Raw genomic sequence first — 15,829 nt, 5'->3', positions numbered from 1 at the left:
TAATAGTGTGGAGTGACCTTTTTAGATAGGATAAGTTATCTTATCTTATCTTATCTTTGAGTGAAGTCATCTTATCTTCTGGGGAGCCGCTCTTATCTTTCTAGGCTTTAACTGCCGTTTAGATTGGGCTGTGCCCCTTTATTTGGGCCTTCTTGGGCCTCTGTAGTGATTTGACCGAGCTCTTGGAGAAGAGGTCGGGTAGTCTGACCTGAAGAGATCGGTCGACTTGTCGATAAACATCCCGGGTCGGACAGCTCGACCCAGGATATGAACACTTACCCTTCTAAGTCGGGTAATTTTGTAGATCTTGGGTTGGCGCCTCATTAAAAAATCTTTTCAGGAAAAAAAGTGCACCTTGACCTAAGATCTTTATCACTTTCTAACTATAGTACCTTCTTAAGTTACAGGCATGCCATGACCTTGGTAGTTCTCGCCCTTCAAGATCGGACACCATGTAGTAACCTTTTCCCAGTACCTCTACAACTCGGTAAGGTCCTTTCCAGTTTGCTTCTAGCTTCCTCTCTCCTGATCGACCTGCTCCGATGTCAATTCGGATTAGGATGAGATCATTTTTGGCGAAGCTTCGCTGGATTACCTTTTGATTATATCTTAAATTCATTCGATGCTTTAGCACTTCCTCTCTAATCCGAGCTCTTTCTTGGACCTCTGGTAGTAGGTCGAGATCTTCCCTCTGGTTTTGGGAGTTGGCTTCTTCATTGTAGAGGATTGTTCTGGAGGATCCTTCCTCTATCTCCTGTGGTGGAGTGCAAAGTTGTCCGATATGCCCATAGGACTTGTGGCAGCTCTTCTGCCCAAGCTCCCTTTGCGTTCTGTAGTCTCCGTTTCAACCCGGCTAGTATGACTTTGTTGGCAGCTTCTGCCTGTCCGTTAGCTTGTGGGTGTTCTACGGATGTGAATTGGTGCATTATTTTCACGTCGGCTACCAAGTTCCTAAAGCCTGTATCAGTAAATTGCGTACCATTATCTGTGGTAATGGAGTAAGGGACTCCAAACCTCGTAATGATGTTACTGTATAGAAATTTCTGACTTCTTTGAGGAGTGGCATTGGCTAGGGGCTCTGCCTCAATCCATTTTGTTAAATAGTCCACCCCTACAATGAGGAATTTTACTTGTCCCGATCCTTGGGGAAAGGGTCCGAGGAGGTCTAGCCCCTATTTTGCAAACGGCCAGGGTGATGTTACACTAATGAGTTCTTCTGGTGGGGCGATGTGGAAGTTAGCATGCTTTTGACATGGTAGACATGTCTTGATGAACTCTGTCGCTTCTTTTTGCAAAGTCGGCCAGAAAAATCCAGCTTGGAGTACCTTTTTGGAAAGAGCTCGGCCCCCAAGTGATTACCACATATGTCACTGTGTACTTCTTCCACGACCTCTTTTGTATTGGAGGACGGTACACATTTCAGGAGGGGTGTTGAAAACCCTCTCCTGTATAAAATGTCACCCACCATGGTATAGTATTGTGCTTCTCGTATTAGACGCTTTGCCTCGTTCTTGTCTGTGGGGAGTGTTTCCGTTTTGAGGTATTTGATTATGGGGGTCATCCACCCCTGATCCTGACCTGATATGGTTAGGAATTTTTCTTCCTCTAAGATTGATGGGCTTTGTAATGTTTCCTGGACGAGGCTTCTATTATTGCCCCCTGGTTTGGTGCTGGCTAGTTTTGAGAGTGCATCTGCTCGAGCATTCTGTTCCCGAGGTATATGTTGGATCTCGTATTCCCCGGGTTGTCTGAGCTGTTCTCTTGTCTTGTCCAGATATTTCTTCATGATGGGATCTTTAGCTTGGTACTTTCCATCTATTTGTGAGGTAATTATTTGAGAATCACGGAAGATGGTGAGTTTTTGAACTCCTACCTCCTTAGCTAACCTCAAACCAGCAAGTAATGCTTCGTATTCGGCCTGATTATTTGAAGCAGGGAATTCAAACTTTAGTTAGAGTTCGATTTGAGTTTCCTGATCACTTTCTATTATCACGCCTGCCTTACTCCCGATTTTATTTGAGGATCCATCCACATAAAGATTCCACATTATGGGAATTCCTGGGGTATTAGTGTATTCGGCAATAAAGTCGGCCAGATATTGTGATTTGATTGCTGTCCTAGCTTCATATTGTAAATCAAATTTGGACAACTCAACTGCCCACTGCAGTATTCTTCCAGCTAAGTCTGTCTTCTATAGAATGCTTTTTATGGGTTGGTTAGTCCGGACTTTGATAGTGTGTGCTTGAAAGTATGGGCGAAGCCGTCGGGACACGAGTATGAGGGCGTAGGTGAACTTCTCTATCTTTTGATAGTTTAACTCGGACTCTTGTAGGGCTTTGCTGATGAAGTAAATGGGTTGTTTCCCGCTTTCATCCTCTCTAACTAGTGCTGAGGCTATTGCCTGATTTCCTACTACCAAGTATAGTACGAGTGCTTCTCCCTCCCGTGGCCAGGTAAGAATGGGCGATTGCCCCAAGAAGTTTTTGAAATCTTGGAAGGCTTTTTCGCATTCTTTTGTCCATTCAAACTTCTTTCCCTTCCTTAATATGGCATAAAAAGGGAGGGATTTTATGGCCGAACCGGCTAAGAACCTGGATAGAGCCGCCAGTCTTCCGTTGAGCTATTGTACTTCTTTAACATAGGTCAGACTTTTCATGTTGAGTATAGCCCGACATTTTGCCTTAATTCCTCTTTGTGTGAGCATAAAACCCAGAAATTTGTCAGCTTCTATCGCGAAGGTACATTTTGCAGGTTTAAGCCGCAAACCATGCTTTCTGATGGTGTCGAACACTTTTGCGAGCTCGGTTAACAATGATTCCTCACTTTGTGTTTTTACCAGCATATTGTCGACGTAGAACTCCATCAGTTTCCCGATGTGCTCTGCGAAGACTTTATTCATTAATCATTGGTAGGTAGCTCCTGCGTTCTTGAGTCCGAACGACATGACGATGTAGCTGTAATTTGCTTTGGGAGTTAGGAATGAGGTCTTTTCCTGGTCGGGTGGATACATCAGGATTTGGTTGTATCCTGAATAAGCATCCATGAAGGAGAGGTACTTGTATCCCGAAGATGCATCCACGAGAGCGTCTATACTTGGTAGTGAGTAGGGATCTTTTGGGCAAGCTTTATTGAGGTCGGTGTAGTCAGTGCACATTCGCCACTTCCCATTTGACTTTTTTACCAAGACAACGTTGGCTTGCCATAGTGGGTATTTGACTTCTCTTATGAATCCTGCCTCCAGTAGGGTTTGCACCTGCTCTTCCACAGCTTGAGACTTTCTGGCCCGAGCTTCTTATGCTTCTGCTGCACTGGCTGAGATCCTAGGTATACCGCCAGTTTATGGCACATTAGTTTGGGATCTATGCCGGGCATGTTTGCGGCCTTCCATGCAAAGAGATCAACGTTCTCCTTTAGGAACTGTATTAGAGACTCCTTTAGGTATTGGTGCACGAAATTGTGATCATCAACAATGGCGCCAAAGACTTGAAGCTCTCAAACGTGAATCACACTTTGTCACAATTCCACACAACTAACCAGCAAGTGCACTGGGTCGTCCAAGTAATGCCTTACGTGAGTAAGGGTTGATCCCACGGAGACTGTCGGCTTGAAGCAAGCTATGGTCATCTTGTAAATCTCAGTCAGGCGGATTCAAATGGTTATGAAGAATTGATAATTAGAAGATAAACACAAAATAAAGATAGAGATAGAGATAGAGATACTTATGTAATTCATTGGTAGGAATTTCAGATAATCGTATGAAGATGCTTTGTTCCTCTTGAACCTTTGCTTCCCTATTGCCTTCTTCCAATCATTCATACTCCCTTCCATGGCAAGCTTTATGTTGGGCATCACCGTTGTCAATGGCTACTTCCCGTCCTCTCAGTGAAAATGTTCCAAATGCGCTGTCACCGCACGGCTAATCATCTGTCGGTTCTCGATCATGTTGGAATAGGATCCATTGATCCTTTTGCGTCTGTCACACGCCCAACACTCGCGAGTTTAAAGCTCGTCACAGTCATCCCTTCCCAGATCCTACTCGGAATACCACAGACAAGGTTTAGACTTTTCGGATCTCAGGAATGGCCGCCAATTGATTCTAGCCTATACCACGAAGGTTCCAATCTTAGATTAGAAACCCAAGAGATACGCATTCAAGCCATTGCTAGTAGAACAGAGGTGGTTCTCAGGCACATGTTCATAGGTGAGAATGATGATGAGTGTCACGTATCATCACATTCATCAAGTTGAAGAACGAATGAATATCTTAGAGAAGAAGTAGGCGTGAATTGAATAGAAGAACAATAGTAATTGTATTAATTCATGAAGAACAGCAGAGCTCCACACCTTAATCTATGGTGTGTAGAAACTCCACCGTTGAAAATACATAATTACAGGGTGTAGGCATGGCCAAATGGCCAGCCTTCCCAAACGTGAACATAAAGATCAAAAAGTATATGAAAGTCTCTGTGTGTGTAAAGTATCCTAGCAAAAGGTCTTATTTATAGAAAACTAGTAGCCTAGGGTTACATTAATAGGTAATTAATGCAGAAATCTTGTTCCGGTCCCACTTGGTGTGTGATTGGGCTGAGCATTGAAGCTTCCATGTGTAGAGACTTTTCTTGGAGTTAAACGCTAGCTTTTGTGCCAGTTTGGGCGTTTAACTCCAGCTTTTATGCCAGTTCTGGCGTTTTGATGCCAGAATTTCTATGATGACTTGGAACGCCGGTTTGGTCCATCAAATCTTGAGTAAAGTATAAACTATGATATATTGCTGGAAAGCCCAGGATGTCTACTTTCCAATGCAATTAAGAGTGCGCCAATTGGGCTTTTGTAGCTCTAGAAAATCCACTTCGAGTGTAGGGAGGTCAGAATCCAACAGCATCTGCAGTCCTTTTTCAGCCTCTGAATCAGATTTTTGCTCAGGTCCCTCAATTTCAGCCAGAAAATACCTGAAATCACAGAAAAACACACAAACTCATAGTAAAGTCCAGAAAAGTGAATTTTAAATAAAAATTAATAAAAATATAATAAAAACTAACTAAAATATACAAAAAACATACTAAAAACAATGCCAAAAAGTGTATAAGTTATCCGCTCACCACAACACCAAACTTAAATTGTTGCTTGTCCCCAAGCAACTGAAAATCAAATAGGATAAAAAGAATAGAATGTACAATTAATTCCAAAAAAATCTATGAGGATCAGTCTTAATTAGATGAGCGGGACTTTTAGCTTTTTGCTTCTGAACAGTTTTGGCATCTCACTTTATCATTTGAAGTTCAGAATGATTGGCATCTATAGGAACTCAGAATTCAGATAGTGTTATTGATTCTCGTAGTTCAGTATGTTGATTTTTGAACACAACTACTTTATGAGTCTTGGCCGTGACCCTAAGCATTTTGTTTTCTAGTATTACCACTGGATACATAAATGCCACAGACACATAACTGGGTGAACATTTTCAGATTGTGACTCAGCTTTGCTAGAGTCCCCAATTAGAGGTGTCCAGAGCTCTTAAGCACACTCTTTTTTTGCTTTGGACCACGACTTTAACCGCTCAGTCTCAAGTTCTTCACTTGACACCTCCACGCCACAAGCACATGGTTAGGGACAGCTTGGTTTAGCCGCTTAGGCCAGGATTTTATTCCTGTGGGCCCTCCTATCCACTGATGCTCAAAGCCTTAGATCCTTTTTATTTTACCCTTGTCTTTTGGTTTAAAGGGCTATTGGCTTTTTCTGCTTGCTTTTTCTTTTCTCTCTTTTTTTTTCGCCATTTTTTTCTGCAAGCTTTTCACTGCTTTTTCTTGCTTCAAGAATCAATTTTACGATTTTTCAGATTATCAAATAACATTTCTCCTTTTCCATCATTCTTTCAAGAGCCAACAATTTTAACATTCTTAAACAACAAACTCAAAAACATGCACCGTTCAAGCATTCATTCAGAAGACAAGAATTATTGCCACCACATCAGAATAATTAAACTGTTTTAAAATTTGAAATTCATGCACTTCTTTTCCTTTTTAATTAAAACACTCTTTATTTAAGAAAGGTGATGGATTCATATAACATTCATAACTTTAAGGTATAGACACTAAGACACTAATGATCATGTAATAAAAGACACAAACATAGATAAACATAAAGCATAAAAATTCAAAAAATAGAAAATAAAGAACAAGGAAATTAAAGAACGGGTCCACTTTAGTGATGGCGGCTTGTTCTTCCTCTTGAATATCTTATGGAGTGCTTGAGCTCCTCAATGTCTCTTCCTTGCCTTTGTTGCTCCTCTCTCATGCTTTTTTGATCTTCTCTAATTTCATGGAGGAGGATGGAATGCTCTTGGTGCTCCACCCTTAGTTGTCCCATATTGGAACTTAATTCTCCTAGATAGGTATTGATTTTCTCCCAATAGTTTTGTGGAGGAAAATGCATCCCTTGAGACATCTCAGGGATTTCATGGTGAGGAATCTCCTCATGCTCTTGTCCATGAGTGGGATCTCTTGTTTGCTCCATCCTTTTCTTAGTAATGGGCTTGTCCTCATCAATGAGGATGTCTTCCTCTATGTCAATTCCAGCCAAATTGCAAAGGTGACAAATGAGATGAGGGAAAGCAAACCTTGCCAAAGTGGAGGACTTGTCCGCCACCTTGTTGAGTTCTTGGGATATAACCTCATGAACTTCTACTTCCTCTCTAATCATGATGCTATGGATCATGATAGCCCGGTCTATAGTAACTTCAGACCGGTTGCTAGTGGGAATGATTGAGCGTTCGATGAACTCCAACCATCCCCTAGCTATGGGCTTGAGGTCATGCCTTCTTAGTTGAACCGGCTTTCCTCTTGAATCTCTCTTCCATTGAGCGCCCTCTTCACAAATGTCTATGAGGACTTAGTCCAACCTTTGATCAAAGTTGACCCTTCTAGTGTAGGGGTGTGCATCTCCTTGCATCATGGGCAAGTTGAATGCCAACCTTACATTTTCCGGACTGAAATCTAAGTATTTCCCTCGGACCATTGTAAGCCAATTGTTAGGGTCCGGGTTCACACTTTGATCGTGGTTCTTGGTGATCCATGCATTGACATAGAACTCTTGAACCATTAAGATTCCAACTTGTTGAATGGGGTTGGTGAGAACTTCCCAACCTCTTCTTTGAATCTCATGTCGGATCTCCGGATATTCACCCTATTTGAGTTTGAAAAGGACCTCGGGGATCACCTTCTTCTTGGCCACAACTTCATAGAAGTGGTCTTGATGCACCTTTGAGATGAATCTCTCCATCTCCCATGACTCGGAGGTGGAAGCTTTTGCCTTCCATTTCCTCTTTCTAGAGGTTTCTCCGGCCTTAGGTGCCATAAATGGTTATGGAAAGACAAAAAGCAATGCTTTTACCACACCAAACTTATAAGATTTTCTCGTCCTTGAGCAAAAGAAGAAAGAAGAGAGTAGAAGATGAAGAAATAGAGGAGATGGAGGTGGGTTGGTGTTTCGGCCAAGGAGGAGAAGTAGTGTTTATGTTGTGTGAAAATGAGGGAGTGAAGATGGGTTTATATAGGGGTAGAGAGAGGGTTAGGGTTCGGCCATATAGGGTGGGTTTGGGAAGGAAAGTGGTTTGAATTTGAATGGTGAGGTAGGTGGGGTTTTATGATGGATGGATGTGGATTGGTGAAGGGTTTATAGAGAAGAGGGCAGGATTTGATAGGTGAGGGGTTTTTGGAGAAGAGGTATTGAGGTGATTGGTGAATGGGTGAAGAAGAGAGAGAGAGGTGGGGTAGGTGGGGATCCTGTGGGTCCACAGATCCTGAGGCGTCAAGGATTTTTCATCCCTGCACCAAGTGGTGTGCAAAACGCCCTTTTCTGTCAATCCTGGTGTTAAATGCCAGGTTGCTGCCCAATTCTGGCGTTTAACGCCAGCTTCTTGCCCTTTTCTGGCGTTAAACGCCAGTCTGGTGCCCATTTCTGGCGTTAAACGCCCATTCTGCTGCCCTTACTGGCGTTTAAACGCCAGTAGGCTTCTCCTCCAGGGTGTGCTATTTTTCATTCTGTTTTTCAGTTTGTTTTTTCTTTTTCAATTGTTTTTGTGACTTCACATGATCATCAACCTATAGAAAACATAAAATAACAATGGAAAATAGAAATTTAACATAGATAAGTAAAATTGGGTTGCCTCCCAACAAGCACTTCTTTAATGTCAATAGCTTGACAGTGGGCTCTCATGGAGCCTCACAGATACTCAGAGCATGATGATGGCCTCCCAACACCAAATTTAGAGTTTGAATGTGGGGGCTCTGTTTGACTCTGCATTGAGAGAAGCTTTTCATGCTTCTTCTCTATGATTACAGAGGGAGATCCTTGAGCTTTAAACACAAGGGAGTCCTCATTCACTTGAAGGACCAATTCTCCTCTGTCAACATCAATCACAGCTTTTGCTGTGGCTAGGAAGGGTCTGCCAAGGATGATGGATTCATCCATACACTTCCTAGTCTCTAGGATTATGAAATCAGCAGGGATGTAATGCTCTTCAACCTTTACCAAGACATCCTCTACAAGTCCATAAGCTTGTTTCCTTGAATTGTCTGCCATTTCTAATGAGATTCTTGTAGCTTGCACCTCAAAAATTCCTAGTTTCTCCATTACAGAGAGAGACGTGAGGTTTATGCTTGGCCCTAGGTCACACAGAGCCTTTTCAAAGGTCATGGTGCCTATGGTACAAGGTATTGAGAGCTTTCCAGGATCTTGTCTCTTCAGAGGTAATCTCTGCCTAGTCAAGTCATCCAGTTCTTTGATGAGCAATGGGGGTTCATCCTCCAAAGTCTCATTACCAAATAACTTGGCATTTAGCTTCATGATTGCTCCAAGGTACTTAGCAACTTGTTCTTCAGTAACATCTTCATTCTCTTCAGAGGAAGAATACTCATCAGAGCTCATGAATGGTAGAAGTAGTTTCAATAGAATCTCTATGGCCTCAGTGTGAGCCTCAGATTCCCATGGTTCCTCATTAGGGAACTCCATGGAGGCTAGTGGACGTCCATTGAGGTCTTCCTCAGTGGCGATCACTGCCTCTTCCTTCTCTCCAGGTTTGGCCGTGTGGGTTATGGTGATGGCCTTGCACTCTCCTTTTGGATTCTCTTCTGTATTGCTTGGAAGAGCACTAGGAGGGAGTTCAGTAACTTTCTTGCTCAGATGACCTACTTGTGCCTCCAAATTTCTAATGAAGGACCTTGTTTCAGTCATGAAACTTTGAGTGGTTTTAATTAGATCAGAGACTACAGTTGCTAATTTAGAGTGGCTCTGCTTAGAATTCTCTGTCTGTTGCTGAGAAGATGATGGAAAAGGTTTACCATTGCTAAACCTATTTCTTCCACCATTATTGTTGTTGAAGTCTTGTTGAGGCCTCTGTTGATCCTTCCATGAGAGGTTTGGATGATTCCTCCATGAAGGATTATAAGTGTTTCCATAGGGTTCTCCCATGTAATTCACCTCTTCCATTGCTGGGTTCTCAGGATCATAAGATTCTTCTTCAGATGAAGCTTCTTTGGTACTGCTTGTTGCTGCTTGCATTCCAGACAAACTCTGAGAAATCATATTGACTTGTTGAGTCAATATTTTGTTCTGAGTCAGTATGGCATTCAGAGTATCAATCTCAAGAACTCCTTGCTTCTGATTTGTCCCATTATTCACATGATTCCTTTCAGAGGTGTACATGAATTGGTTATTTGCAACCATTTCAATGAGTTCCTGAGCTTCTGCAGGCGTCTTCTTCAGATGAAGAGATCCTCCAGCAGAGCTGTCCAATGAAATTTTGGACAGTTCAGACAGACCATCATAGAAGATACCTATGATGCTCCATTCTGAAAGCATGTCAAAAGGACACCTTCTGATCAATTGCTTGTATCTCTCCCAAGCTTCATAGAGGGATTCACCTTCCTTCTGTCTGAAGGTTTGGACTTCCACTCTAAGCTTGCTCAATTTTTGAGGTGGAAAGAACTTTGCCAAGAAGGCATTAACTAGCTTTTCCCAAGAGTTCAGGCTTTCTTTAGGTTGTGAATCCAACCATATTCTAGCTCTGTCTCTTACAGCAAAGGGAAAAAGCATAAGTTTGTAGACCTCAGGATCAACCCTATTGGTCTTGACAGTGTCACAGATTTGCAAGAATTCAGCTAAGAACTGATGAGGATCTTCCAATGGAAGTATATGAAACTTGCAATTCTGTTGCATCAGAGAAACTAATTGAGGCTTAAGCTCAAAGTTGTTTGCTCCAATGGCAGGGATTGAGATGCTTTTCCCATAGAAGTCAGGAGTAGGTGCAGTAAAGTCACCAAGCACCTTCCTTGCATTGTTGGCATTGTTGTTGTTTTCGGCTGCCATGTCTTCTTCTTGTTTGAAAAGCTCTGTTAGGTCCTCTATAGAGAGTTGTACTTTAGCTTCTCTTAGCTTTCTCTTCAAGGTCCTTTCAAGTTCAGGATCAGCTTCAACAAGAATGCCCTTGTCCTTGCTCCTGCTCATATGAAAAGAGAGAAGAAGAAAATATGGAATCCTTTATGTCACAGTATAGAGATTCCTTGAGGTGTCAGAGGAAAAAAAGAATAGAAGGAGGAGGTAGAGAAGAGAGAATTCGAACTTATTAAGGGAGATAGAGTTCGAATTGCTCATTGAGGAGGGGTGTTAGTCCTTAAATAGAAGCGTATGAAAAGAGGGGAAGAATTTTCGAAAATAAAATAAAAAGATTTTGAAAAAAAATTAAAAGAAATTTGAAAATTTGATTGATGATTTTCGAAAACTAAGATTGGGAAAGAAATTAAGTGATTTTTGAAAAAAATTTTGAAATTAGAAATAAAAAAGATATGATTGAGACCTAATTTTGAAAAAGGTGTGATTGAAAAGATATGAATTGAGAATTTAAAAAAGGAAAGTTTTAAAGTTAAAGTTGATTACTTGACTAACAAGAAATTAAAAGATATTATTCTAGAATTTAAAATATGATCCTTTCTTAATAGGCAAGTAACAACTAGAAAATTTTGAATTACATCATTAATTGTAACAAATATTTTTGAAAATAGTAATAAATAAAAAAAATTGAAAAGAAATTGATTTTGAAAGGATATAATTGAAAAAATATGATTTGAAAAAGATTTGATTTTTAAAAATTATGAAAACTTGAAAAAGAGTTGAATTAAAAACAAAATCTTCCCTCTAGTGTCCTCCTGCCGTTAAACGTCCAGAATGGCATCCATTCTGGCGTTTAACGCCCAAAATGCTACCTTTTTGGGCATTTAACGCCCAGCCAGGTACCCTGGCTGGCGTTTAAATGCCAGTTTTCCTTCTTCACTGGGCGTTTTGAACGCCCAGCTTTTTCTGTGTAATTCCTCAGCTGAATGTTCTGAATCTTCAATTCTCTGTGTTATTGACTTGAAAAGACACAATTTTGAAAAAATTTTTGAATTTTAAATGATGAGAAACAATAAAAATGCAACTAAGATCAAATAAACAATGCATGCAAGACACCAAACTTAGAAGTTTGTATACTAAGGACTATAACAATTTGAAAATGCATGTAAGAAACAACAAAAGACATAAAACAAGAGAATTCAAAGATCAGAGCAAGGAAATCATCAAGAATAACTTGAAGATCAATGAAGAACATAATGCATGTATTCGACAAATGCAAGAAAAATAAAGACATGCAACTGACACCAAACTTAAAAATTGATACTAGACTCAAACAAGAAACATAAAATATTTTTTATTTTTATGGTTTTATAAATTTTTTTGTGATTTTTTGAAAATTGAGTGGAAAAGAAAATAAAGGGATTCAAAATTTTTAATAAGAGTTCCAGGAATCATTACAATGCTAGTCTAAGACTCCGGTCTAGGAATTAGACATGGCTTACTAGCCAGCCAAGCTTTCAATGAAAGCTCCGGTCCAAAACACTAGACATGGCCAATGGCCAGCCAAGCATTAGCAGATCATTGCTCACAATAGCAAAATTGATAGAAATCAACAAGCTCTTGTGATGATAAGTTGAAACCTCGGTCCAATAAGATTAGACATGACTTCACAGCCAGCCAGACTTCAATAGATCATCATGAAACTCTAGAATTCATTCTTAAAAACTCTGAAGAACAAAATAGAAGATTTTTTGTATTTAAAAAAAAAATTTTTGAAAATAAAAAGTAAAATTACCTAATCTAAGCAACAAGATAAACCGTCAGTTGTCCAAACTCAAACAATACCCGGGAACGGCGCCAAAGACTTGGTACACGAAATTGTGATCATCAACAATGGTGCCAAAGACTTGGAGCTCTCAAATGTGAATCACACTTTGTCACAATTCCGCACAACTAACCAGCAAGTGCACTGGGTCGTCCAAATAATACCTTACGTGAGTAAGGGTCGATCCCGCGGAGACTGTCGGCTTGAAGCAAGCTATGGTCATCTTGTAAATCTCATTCAGGTGGATTCAAATGGTTATGGAAAATTGATAATTAAAACATAAACATAAAATAAAGATAGAGATAGAGATAGAGATACTTATGTAATTCATTGGTAGGAATTTCAGATAAGCGTATGAAGATGCTTTGTTCCTCTTGAACCTCTGCTTACCTATTGCCTTCTTCCAATCATTCATACTCCCTTCCATGGCAAGCTTTATGTTGGGCATCACCGTTGTCAATGGCTACTTCCCGTCCTCTCAGTGAAAATGTTCCAAATGCGCTGTCACCGCACAGCTAATCATCTGTCGGTTCTCGATCATGTTGGAATAGGATCCATTGATCCTTTTGCATCTGTCACACGCCCAACACTTGCGAGTTTGAAGCTCGTCACAGTCATCCCTTCCCAGATCCTACTCGGAATACCACAGACAAGGTTTAGACTTTCCGGATCTCAGGAATGGCCACCAATTGATTCTAGCCTATACCACGAAGGTTCCAATCTTAGATTAGAAACCCAAAAGATACGCATTCAATCAACGGCGCCAAAAACTTGATGCGTAATTTTGGAAAACGAAAAACGAATTCCAAACACACAAAACTAACCGGCAAGTGCACCGGGTCGTATCAAGTAATAAAACTCACGGGAGTGAGGTCGATCCCACAGGGATTGAAGGATTGAGCAATTTTAGTTTAGTGGTTGATTTAGTCAAGCGAATCAAGAATTGATTTGAGTAGTTTGTATTCGACAGAAGCTAAATTGCATGAAATTAAAAGGGAGAAGGGTAGATTGCAGAAAATTAAAGAGTAAAGAAAGTAAATAAGCTGAATCTTAAAGAACAAGTAATGTAAATTGCAGAAACTTAGATTGCAAGAAATGTAAATTGCAGAATCTTAAAGTGCAAGAAATGTAAATGGCTTGAATGGTAAAGGGAATTGGGAAGTGGATTTGCAGAAATTAAACAAGGAACAATAAATTGCAACAAACAGGAATGTAAAAGATGGATTCAATTGAACCGGATCTTGACAAAAATGGAAATCAGCTTGGTGTAGCAACGAAACAGGGAAATTGAAATTTAAAGCTGTAGATCTCAGGACCCAAGAGACTAGATAACCAAGTCTAGATCTCACTGCCTTCCTAGATCCAGCAAGAACAATTGCAAGGGAAATGTAAATTGTAGAGAGAATAGAAGAAGAAGCAATTAACTGAAAAGGAAATTCAATTATGCAGAAAATTAAACAAGATCCAAAGGTGAGATTGAAACAGAAGTTCTTCAATTCTCCACCTAAGATCCCAAGCAAGAAAAGTAAAGAGTGCTCAACAAGAACCAGGAAGAAGAGAGATCAATTCTCCTCCCCAATTCTCTAGAATTCTAAAGAAAACAATTCAAAAATGTAAAGTAAGTTCCCTACTGTAAGTGTTACAAAAATTCTAAAAGGAAGCTCCCCAAAAACTTAAATCCTAATCTATTTATACACTTTCTTCAAATGGTCTTCAAGCCTTGAATTGGGCCTTTGCTCTTGATGAAATTGGGTTGATAGAGGCCTTGGTTGATTGCTCTTGGAGTTGGAGAGAGAACCAATGTGAACCGGGTTGTGAATCATAAAAGCTTGAGTAAAATTTTGAGTAAAAGTTTGAGGCAAACTTTTACTCAAACTTTTTATACCAGCTGCCCCATTCTTGTTGCTACCAACGTTTGAGCCAAAGTTTGGGGTCAAACTTTTGCTCAAACGTTGGCCCCCTTGTAAATGTGTGTTGCGCCAACGTTTGAGCAAAAGTTTGACCTCAAATGTTGGCGCAAGCTTTTTCCTCCAGGGTGTGCAAGAGTGGCGCCAACGTTTGAGCAAAAGTTTGACCTCAAACGTTGGCGCAAGCTTTTTCCTCCAGGGTGTGCAAGTGTGGCGCCAACGTTTGAGCAAAAGTTTGACCTCAAACGTTGGCGCAAGCTTTTTTCTCCAGGGTATTGATTTTGTGATGCCAACGTTTGCCAAAAAGTTTGAGGCAAACGTTGGCTCAAGCTTTTCTCCCAAAAGTTTGAGCTAAAGTTTGAGGTCAAACTTTTGCTCAAGCTTTTTTCTTCTGGAGTGTTTTCAACTCTTTTGAAAGTTTGAGCTAAAGTTTGAGGCAAACTTTTGCTCAAGCTTTTTGTTCTCTCTTGCTCCTAGCCATTCCTTCTTTCTTCAACCTTCTTCAAAACTCTTTTCACCTATCATCAATCAACCAAACACATCAAAGCTTTGCTTAAAATCATGAGTTTGTTATTCTTTCATAATATATGACAATTATAGCATAAAATCTCATGAAATTGCATTAATTCATACATGGTTGATTGAATCAAAGGAAACATGGAAATCTACCCAATTGGCTTGCTTATGGCTCAAGAAAGTGCATAAATCAATCGAAAACAAAAGAAAAAGGCTAGTGAAACTAGGCTAAGATGATTTGTCATCAGTTGTCAGGCACATGTTCATAGGTGAGAATGATAATGAGTGTCACGGATCATCACATTCATCAAGTTGAAGAACGAATGAATATCTTAGAGAAGAAGTAGGTGTGAATTGAATAGAAGAACAATAGTAATTGTATTAATTCATGAAGAATAGTAGAGCTCCACACCTTGATCTATGGTGTGTAGAAACTCCACCGTTGAAAATACATAAGTACAGGGTCTAGACATGGCCGAATGGCCAGCCTCCCCAAACGTGAACATAAAGATCAAAAGGTATATGAAAGTATCTGTGTGTGTAAAGTATCCTAGCAAAAGGTCCTATTTATAGAAAACTACACTACAAGAAAAATACCCATTCAGCCACACTTTTTTTAAGCTACATTTGAAAAGCGTAGCCTATTCTATGAATAGGCTACGCTTTTCTCCGTGTTGCCTTTTTATAAGAGAAAATGATACATAATTGTGGCATCATTTAAAAAGTGTAGCCTTAGGTATTATAGAAATCAGTTATAAAGCGTAGCCGTAGGTTGATATCTATAGGTTCACTTTTCGTATCAAAGAAGACGCTTTTAGAGAGTAGCCTATTTATTAAGTTTTGAGTGCGTTTTAAAAGTGATGCCTAATGTATCTATAGCCAAAAACTTGACCTTGACCTTGGTGAATTTTTTCCCTCTTAACTCTTTCCTGTAAACTCGCACACTCAACTCACATTTTTTCCCTCTTAACTTAGTAAAATTTTGACCCATTCCCTCCAAAGCTTGTCATCACCCTTTCAGAGGAGAAAACCCTCCAAAGCACGAAGAAAATCCAGAGAAGATCGAAAACCCTCACCATCCATCGCGAAGATACTTAGCCAAATCGCGAATGAAACGTAACATTCATCACCCTTGTTAGCTTTTCCCGTCTTCTTCGCGCCACTCATCACCCCAAATCAGAGAAAAGGTCCGCCA

The 15,829-nt window shown here is 40.2% G+C and overlaps 1 non-coding gene across 1 annotated transcript; it reads left to right on the top strand.

Annotated features, from left to right (window-relative positions):
• Positions 1-9,852: 9,852 nt before the first annotated feature.
• Positions 9,853-9,960, top strand: LOC148556240 (small nucleolar RNA R71). Its single transcript, XR_015886968.1, has one exon. It is a non-coding gene; the product is annotated as a small nucleolar RNA R71 (small nucleolar RNA).
• Positions 9,961-15,829: the final 5,869 nt, after the last annotated feature.

The sequence above is a fragment of the Arachis ipaensis genome, chromosome B6, assembly GCF_059453495.1.
Source record: "Arachis ipaensis isolate K30076 ecotype BB chromosome B6, ASM5945349v1, whole genome shotgun sequence".
Lineage (NCBI taxonomy): Eukaryota > Viridiplantae > Streptophyta > Magnoliopsida > Fabales > Fabaceae > Arachis > Arachis ipaensis.
The sequence above is the reverse complement of the archived record's forward strand: the minus strand, read 5'-3'. Positions and strand labels throughout refer to the sequence as shown.